This window comes from Myotis nattereri, assembly GCF_964212035.1.
Source record: "Myotis nattereri genome assembly, chromosome: 5".
Classification (NCBI taxonomy): domain Eukaryota; kingdom Metazoa; phylum Chordata; class Mammalia; order Chiroptera; family Vespertilionidae; genus Myotis; species Myotis nattereri.
In genome coordinates, this window is record NC_138080.1 from 50731036 (window position 1) to 50739321 (window position 8286).

At 45.2% G+C, this 8286-nt stretch overlaps 2 pseudogenes across 2 annotated transcripts; one reads left to right on the forward strand and one right to left on the reverse strand.

Annotated features, from left to right (window-relative positions):
- On the forward strand, positions 1–305 carry LOC308520247 (small ubiquitin-related modifier 1-like; annotated as a pseudogene). Its single transcript has one exon. The product of its transcript is annotated as a small ubiquitin-related modifier 1-like (transcript).
- A 6092-nt stretch (positions 306–6397) lies between these two features.
- Positions 6398–6943, reverse strand: LOC308519836 (peptidyl-prolyl cis-trans isomerase A-like; annotated as a pseudogene). Its single transcript has one exon. The product of its transcript is annotated as a peptidyl-prolyl cis-trans isomerase A-like (transcript).
- Positions 6944–8286: the final 1343 nt, after the last annotated feature.

Consider the following 8286-nt stretch of genomic DNA (forward strand, 5'->3'; position numbering starts at 1 on the left):
ATGTCGGAACAGGAGGCAAAACCCTCAACAGGGGACTTGGCGAATAAGAAGGAAGGAGGATACATTCAACTCAAAGTCATCGGACAGGACAGCAGTGAGATTCACTTCAAAGTGAACATGACATCTCACCTCAAGAAACCCGAAGAATCGTGCTGTCTAAGACGGGGAGTCCCAATGAACTGGCTCGGGTTTCTCTTGGAGGGTCAGAGAAATGCTGATAGTCACACTCCCGGAGAACTGGGAATGGAGGAGGACGATGTGAGTGAAGTTTATCAGGAACAACAGCAGGTCATTCAGTGGTTTAGATATACTTTTTCTTTTCCCTCAATCCTTTCTTATTGTTAAAAATAGTACCTTAATAATTGGGTGGTCAAAACGGAATTGATAAGTGACCCTCCCCCGCTCATCTCTTTAAAACCTCTGGTAATTTGAATTCTAGTGCCCATTATTCATTATTGTTGGTTTTCATTGTGCTGAGTTTTGGTGATCAAGCCTCAGCCTCCTTCACATCGCCCTCTCCTTTTGAAATATTACATGTGTGCACAGGGAGGCCACCCTTTTCAGGACTGTGCATTTTGATGCTTGTGATAAATTAAGACTCTCTTTTAGAAATATATAATAAAAAGTTTACAAGTAAACTCATAGAGATTTCCTGCCCAGAAATGGCAAAAGGTTGGTACGACTATAGGAAGAAGTTGCAAAAGAGGTTACTTATAAAATATGGGTTCTTCATACATGAAGTCATAAGATTTTCTCTCCTATTCTGAATACCTAGAATATTCTATAATTTACTTTTTAAAAAATTAACCATTTGAATTCCATTTCAGTGTTTCTCTGCTCTCTTCTAGCCAAAAATGTCTCTTCTATTTCCTTCCTTAAGCTTCATCCATGTTCCTTCATCTCAGAGTTCTCAGCTCCATCCATCTCCTTCCTTCCTCACAGTTATTTCAAACTGGTCCCCTTTCTCCACTTGAAATCCATCATCTGTTTCCCTGTTCCCACATCCCATCCCCACCCAACAAATCTCCCATACTGAGATAAATTGTGATTGAGAAAAGACCAAGGCTGGCATTAAAGTACCATCTGCTTGTAGGTTATATGGGCTAGATTTCAGGTCTGATCTTAGTCCGCCTGTGTCATTGGGGATGGGATTTTTGATCATCTGTTCCTCCAGAGACAGATGCAACCAGGAAAATAGTAACTGTCTCCCTTTCAGTTTGGTGTCAGCATACACATCAATTTAGGTAAACCTCTTGGAACCTCTGGTTTTATTTTTTAAATATATTTTTATTGATTTCAGAGAGAAAAAGAGAAGAAGAGAGAGATAGAAATATCAGTGTTGAGAGAGAATCATTTATTGGCTCCTTCCTGCAGGCCCAACACTGGGATGGATTCCATAGCCTGGGTATATGCCCAGGACCAGAATCGAACTTGGGCGCTCTATTCACTGAGCCAAACTGACTAGGGCAGAACCTCTGGTTTTAAACAAAAATATTTGACAACAGACACTGAGACATTCTAGAAGAGGATTCCCACAGGCAACTTCAGATCAGTACTTCAGGGCACTTTCCAGGTGCAGATAGACATTAAGTCACCTCTTAGGTCAGATTGGGATCCTGGTATCTGTATTTTTAGCAAGCATTTTGATGAGGTAGGGCAAGGCTGAGGGACACCAGCAATAATGAAAGCATGTGTTATAAAAAAAACCTGAGTCCAAGTGATGATTGGCTTGTGAGGTAAAGTCAAGGCCCTGCTAGAGTAGCCACCCAGAAAGCCAAGGGTGGGAGCAATACCTCAGTGGCTCTCAGTTTGGTCCCACCTCCTGCACCAGTATCATCCCGACTCCCAGCTTACCTGGAGCCTTTGAGTGAGTCCCTGAAGTGTGTCTCCAAGAAGAGTCTCCGAAGTCAGTCTCCTACCCGATAAATGCTTAGTAATGTGAGCCTGGCCTATATATACCACTAGGAGGGTGAATCTCAGGCCTATATATACCACTAGGAGGGTGAATCTCAGGCCTATATATACCACTAGGAGGGTGAATCTCTTTAAGACCTCACCCACCAAAGGCTCCTCCTTGGAGGTGGGACTTGTGGGCGAGGGTGGGGGTAGGAGGATGTTCAAAAGTCTGGCTGATGGGATCTCCTCTTATTCCTGAAGGCTAGGAGGGACTGACCTTGTTAATATGCATAATCTGATTTGCACCTTTGTAATCCTCCCTTGAATGTCTCAACACCCTTTATTCCTATTTGGCTGAGGAGTAAACTGAAATGAAAAGTAAAATCTTGCCCTAGCGGTTTTGGTTCAGCGGATAGAGCATCAGCCTGAGGACTGAAGGGTTCCAGGTTTCATTCTGGTCAAGGGCACATACCCAGGTTGCAGGCTCAATCACCAGTGGGGGGCGTGCAGGAGGCAGCTGATCAATGATTCTCTCTCATCATTGATGTTTCTATCTCCCTCTCCCTTCTTCTCTGAAATCAATAAAAATATATTTAGGCCCCTCCTGGGGGCCTGTGTTTCTGGAGCCTAAGCCAAAGAGCTTGTTTGGGGGGCGGGGTGCCCCCTCGACCAGAGTGGTGTGGGTGCGCTCGGCAACCCCTGGCGTCTGCATGTGAGTGGATTGCCGGGGGGACCAACTGGGGGGCGGGCACTGCAGCTGGACGGAGGCCACAGGGGTCGTGGCTGTTTATACTGGGCGCCCGAGCGTGGCCTGCACCCACCCGATGTTTACGTGTGTGAGTGGCAGAGGGGTCCCTGCCTGGTGCCCACCGGAGAGCCTGCGGAGTCCCTCGAAGTTGGTCCTAGCCCTGGTCCCACCCCGCATGCCTTATGCCTCGCCCGCAGCCGCCGGACACACGCGGTGGCCACAGATCCCCGGCCACGAGGCCCTCCCCGCGCACCCAACCGGGATCGACGTACACTTACATTTTTTTATTCCCAGACGCGTGTCCCCTCCAGCCCCGACCTGGGGTCAATACCTTATTTGTCCCGCTTCGCGGAGGCTCCTCTGGGTTTGTCCTCAGATGGTCTGTGGGTGTCTTTCAGAAAATGGTTATTTTATATGATTTGTCATGGAATTTGTTCCACTAGGTCATTCTATCACGTGGCTATATATATATATTTATATATATTTAATATATATATATATATATATATTAAACTAATAATAAACGTAAAATCTTTGCTTCCTTTCCAACTTGGGCCTGGCATAGTGGCTCCCGCAAAGAAGAGTGGAGAGAAGAAGGGCCTTTCTGCCATCGAGGAGGTAGTGACCAGAGAACACACCATCAACACCACAAGCGCATCTAAGGAGTGGGTTTCAAGCAATACATGAAATATATCTGCATTTTGGTGTAAAAAACAAAACAAAGACCTGTAGATATATTTTTTTGTAAATAACAAATTCTACGGAGCATTTGATATCTTGCTTTCCAGCAATTATCATCATTTGGGGCTCAAATAAATGCTTATAAATTATTTATTTATTTTTGTTAATCCTCATCCAAGAATTCTTTTCCATTCAATTTTAGGGAAAGTGGAAAAGAGAGGGAAAGACAGAGAGAAACATGGATGTGAGAGAAACAATAGGTTCCTCCTGCATGAGCCCAGACAAGGGCCTGGGTGGGGGAAGAGCCTGCAACCAAGGTACGTGGCCTTGATTGGAGTTGAACTCGGACCCTTTGGTCCACAGATTGACAGACTATCCACTGATCCAAACTGGCTAGATCTCTTAAAATTATTTTTTTAAGAGGAAAATGTACAACACAGCACATAGTAGTCTCACATTATATTATGAAACTATTAAAATCTAATGAGTGTCTATATGCTTATATATTGCAAATGATTAGTATTTTTTTTTTTTTTGGTAGATATGATGACTGGAACTGTGAGCCAAGGTGTTTTTCCCCAAGGTCACGTCTCCCATCTTGGAAGAATGAGCTACACGCACCAGAAGATTTAAGGAAAAGTATGGAAAATTTATTACAAGCAGATTCACAGTCCCTGCAAGGGGCGGAGTCCCAATAGTGCGCTGCCTGGTAAAGCCTTGCAGTCCAGGGGTATATACTGGTATTTGCAACAAGCCTGCTCTGTGTCTACCTGTGTCGTCACCTGATTGATTCCCTCAATTGTTTTTGCCCAGCAACAGCCCTGAACTTTCCCTGTTTCTATGTGTTCGTTCTCTGTTCCTATGCTGAACTTTTTCTGTTTCTGTGTGTTCATACGTCTTGGTTACTGCAGGCCTTCCCTTGGTTTCCCATGCCTCCTGCTTTGAGGCCACAAACATTTCATGGTTTCTGCTTGGTTGGTTCCTGTGGTTCGGCTGCTCAAACTGCCATGTCTGCCCCTGCCTATGTTTCACCTGCCTTTGTTTTCCACTGGACCCTGCCCTACCTGCCTGCATTTCAAGTTAACCCCCTCCCATACAGAAGACAGGTAAGGATGGGCAGGCAGGAAGGGTATAAGGAGGTTGGGTGACCTCTCTCCAAGATGAGAGAGCAATTTGCTTTCCAGTGTGTTCTACTTAACAAGTGATTTCTATTAAATTTATCTATATTGTTCTAATTTTTAAAATGCTTCCCAACAAATAACCCTAAATGATGTTCATCAGAAAATTGCTACAATCCAGGTGTTAGTTTTGCTCACCCTGTGTGGACACAGCCATTCCTGTGGAGGAAGTCCTCAAGTCACATGATCTCTGTTGTCTGGAGGGTCAGTTCCCTCATAGTGGGGACTCTGATGCGATCTGTGCACCCAGGCTTCTGTCTCAGGGCCACACATCTACTGAGAGCTCATAAAATGTCTGCTGGATGGCCCTAGCCGGTTTGGCTCAGTAGATGGAGCATTGAAGAGTCAGAGGTTCGATTCTGCTCATGGGTAGATTCCTTGGTTGCAGGCTTTATCACAGGCTCTGGTCTGGGCTCTGAAGAAGGCAACCAATGGATGTGTCCCTCTCACATCGATGTTTACCTTTCTCTGTTCCCCCTCCCCACCCCCACCCCTTTCACTCTCTCTGAAAATAAATGGGGGGGGGGGGATGTTTGCTGGATGCATAATTCAATGATATCTCTAAGCGGGATTAATGAGATTAGAGCGACCTGGTTAGAAATGCAGATCTGTTTCCAGCCTCCCCTGCAGATGATTTTGTCAGGAGCAATGGGCAGATCAGAACATGTGAGAGTCTCTATCCCAACCAAACCAAGGGTTTGCTATTAAGCCCTTAGGGAAGCCTGGATGGCTGCTACCCCCAGGCTGCTTGGTAGAATATCAGTGCAGCACAATGAAGGTGTAACTGTCTGGCGGACCCTGTTCTTCCGGGAGGCCTGGGCTGAAGAACCCAAGATGTGATCTGAGCATGGAGCCATGATAAGAAACCTGGGAATTCCACACTTTTTAATCCTTACCTGAGGGTATGCTTAGTGAGAGGGAGGGAGGGAGGGAGGGAGATTGAGATTCTGACTGGGGTGGAATGAACCCAAAACCTGCATGTATGCCTGACCAAGAATTGGACCCATAATGGGATGATGCTTCAAACAATTGAGCCACCTGGCAAGGGCAAAACATTTTCATAACAGAACTGGTGTATTAACTCAGTAATGTTCAATTACATTTTAAGTGGTAGATTCAAACCCAAAAGATCTGCTTAAAGAGGTTGGGTCTTGCCCTGAGCAGTGTGGGTCAGTAGATTAGAGTAATCATCCCATACACCAAAAGGTTGTTGGTTTGATCTCATATAAGGGTAAACGCCTATATTTCCAATTAGATCCCAGTCATGGTGTGTATGAGAAGCAACCAATCAGTGTTTCTCTCACATTGATGTTTTTCTCTCTCTTTCTAAAATCAATAACCATGTCTTCAGGTGAGGTTTAAAAAATAAGAAAGAAAAATATCTGACTTATTATTATTTGTTTTTAAACCTTACCCTAGGATATTTTTCCACGGATTTTTAGGGAGAGAGGGAAAGGCAGAGAGAAACATTGATGTGAGAGAAAAACACGTCAATTGGTTGCCTCCTGCACAAGCCCCAACCAGGGCCAACCTGGGAGGCGCCTAAAACTAAGGTACGTGCCTTTGAGTGAAATCAAACCCACGACCCATTGGTTTGGGGGTTATTCAATGGTTTAGATATTCTTTTCCTTTTCTTTTCCCTCAATCCTTTCGTGTTGCTAAAAATAGTTCTTTTGTAATGTGGTGTTCCAAATGAAATGGAAAAGTGACCCCCGCCCCTTCCTGACACTTTTTTTTTTTTTGACAGACAACTGTTTAGTTCTTATTTCATAATCATAAACTTAACTCTGCAATCCAGCTAGACTGGGAAGGGGTAGGGAAATTATGGAACCCATAAACTCGCAAGAGCACAAAGATTATGGAACATTCCAAGCAAATCAGGGTGAAGGGGTGCTCTCCTGAGCTACAGAAGGAATGGTCTGGTGGTTAAGATAAAACACAAGTCAGATTTATTAGAGTTGCCCACAGTCAGCAATGGTGATCTTCTTGCTGGTCTTGCCGATCCTGAACCCAGAGCGCTCCATGGCTGTCACAATATCCATGCCTTCCTTCACCCGGCCGAAGACCACATGCTTGCCATCCAACCACTCCGTCTTGGCAGCGCAGATGACAAACTGGGCCGTTTGTGTTCGGTCCAGCATTTGCCATGGACAAGATGCCAGGACCGGTATGTTTCAGCATGAAGTTCTCATCCTCAAATTTCTCCCCATGGACTTGCTGCCTGTGCCATTATGGCGTGTGAAGTCACCACCCTGGCACATAAATCCCGGAATAATTCTGTGAAAGCAGGAACCTTTGTCCCAAATCCCTTCTCCCCAGTGCTCAGAGCACGGGAGTTTTCTGCGGTCTTTGGAATTTTGTCTGCAAACAGCTCCAAGGAGACGCGGCCCAGGGGCTCGCTGTCAGCGGCCCTGTCGAAGTACACGGTGGGGTTCACCATGGCTGCCCAAGGGCGGCTTCAGGGCAGCGGCGTCTGCAAAGCCCTGCCACTTTAAAACCTGTGGTAATTTGAATTCTAGTGCCCATTATTCATTATGGTTGGTTTTCACTGTGCTGAGTGTTGGTGATCAAGCCTCGGCCTCCTTCATATCGCCCTCTCCTTTTGAAATATTACATGTGTGCACAGGGAGGCCACCCTTTCCAGGACGGTGCATTTTGAGGCTTGTGATAAATGAGGTGGACCAATGCAAGTGTTCATAATACTTCTAATTGGCGCAGAAGTTCTAGCATGTGATTGCTTCACTCCTGGACTATGACTTTCAGTGGGAGGTGGGAGTTTTACAGCGAACTGAACTGTGGAATTATGACTTTTCATCAGCTTGAAGCTACTTTTAAAATTTGAAGGTCTGACCAAAAGAAGAGGAATATCAAGTTGGAATCAAGATGACAGATAAGGTGAGAGTAAGCTAACTCTAAAGACACTTCACTGAAGAGATAGCATTTCAATAGTAAAGAAAAATCTTGTCAGAATGCTGGAAGCCAATTCTAGCATGTCATAATTGCAAGAGTTTCATCAAAAGGTTGATGGAACTTGGGGACTCAACAAGGGCTGAGTCACATATGTTATTACCTGTTGGGGATGGCTAAAGGCATTTCCCCAAACCTGAAAAGGGATGATTGCTTGCTGCCAGACAGCTCAGGGCATCTTAATCTACATGTTATTGCCCCCTACTGGCCAAACACCTGAACAGCCGTAGGCTAATTCTTCCATCTGACAATGCCTCTGTATATGAAACCCTGACCCTTTGAAGTATATTTCTCTGCCTCGCCTCAGGACAAATTGTGTTAATAAAAAGCATGGGGTCCTGAGACAAGGAGATCTTAATTTCCTTTAAACTAGGCTCCTCTGACCCCCAAATGCCTTTCAAAATTATATTTTGTCTCTGGACTCCTATTTAATCTACTCACAGCCTTCTCCAGATTTCCTGAGCCCTTCTTGATGCTGGAACAAGAACTCAGGCATCAGAAGATCCAAGAAAAGTTTTTTTGTTTTTGTTTTTTTTTATTGATTAAGATATTACATATGTGTACCCTCTACCCCCCCCCCCCCCCCCCCCCGCTCATCCCCTCACCCCCCCATTGTCCGTGTCCATTGGTTAGTCCTATATGCTTGCATATAAGTCCTTTGGTTGATCCTTCCCCCTTGCCCCCACCCTCCCCTACCTTCCCTCCAAGGCCCGACAGTCCAATCAAAGCCTCTCCGTCTCTGGATCAGTCCTTGTTCATCAGTTTATGTTGTTCATTATATTCCACAAATAAGTGAGATCTTGTGGTATTTATCCG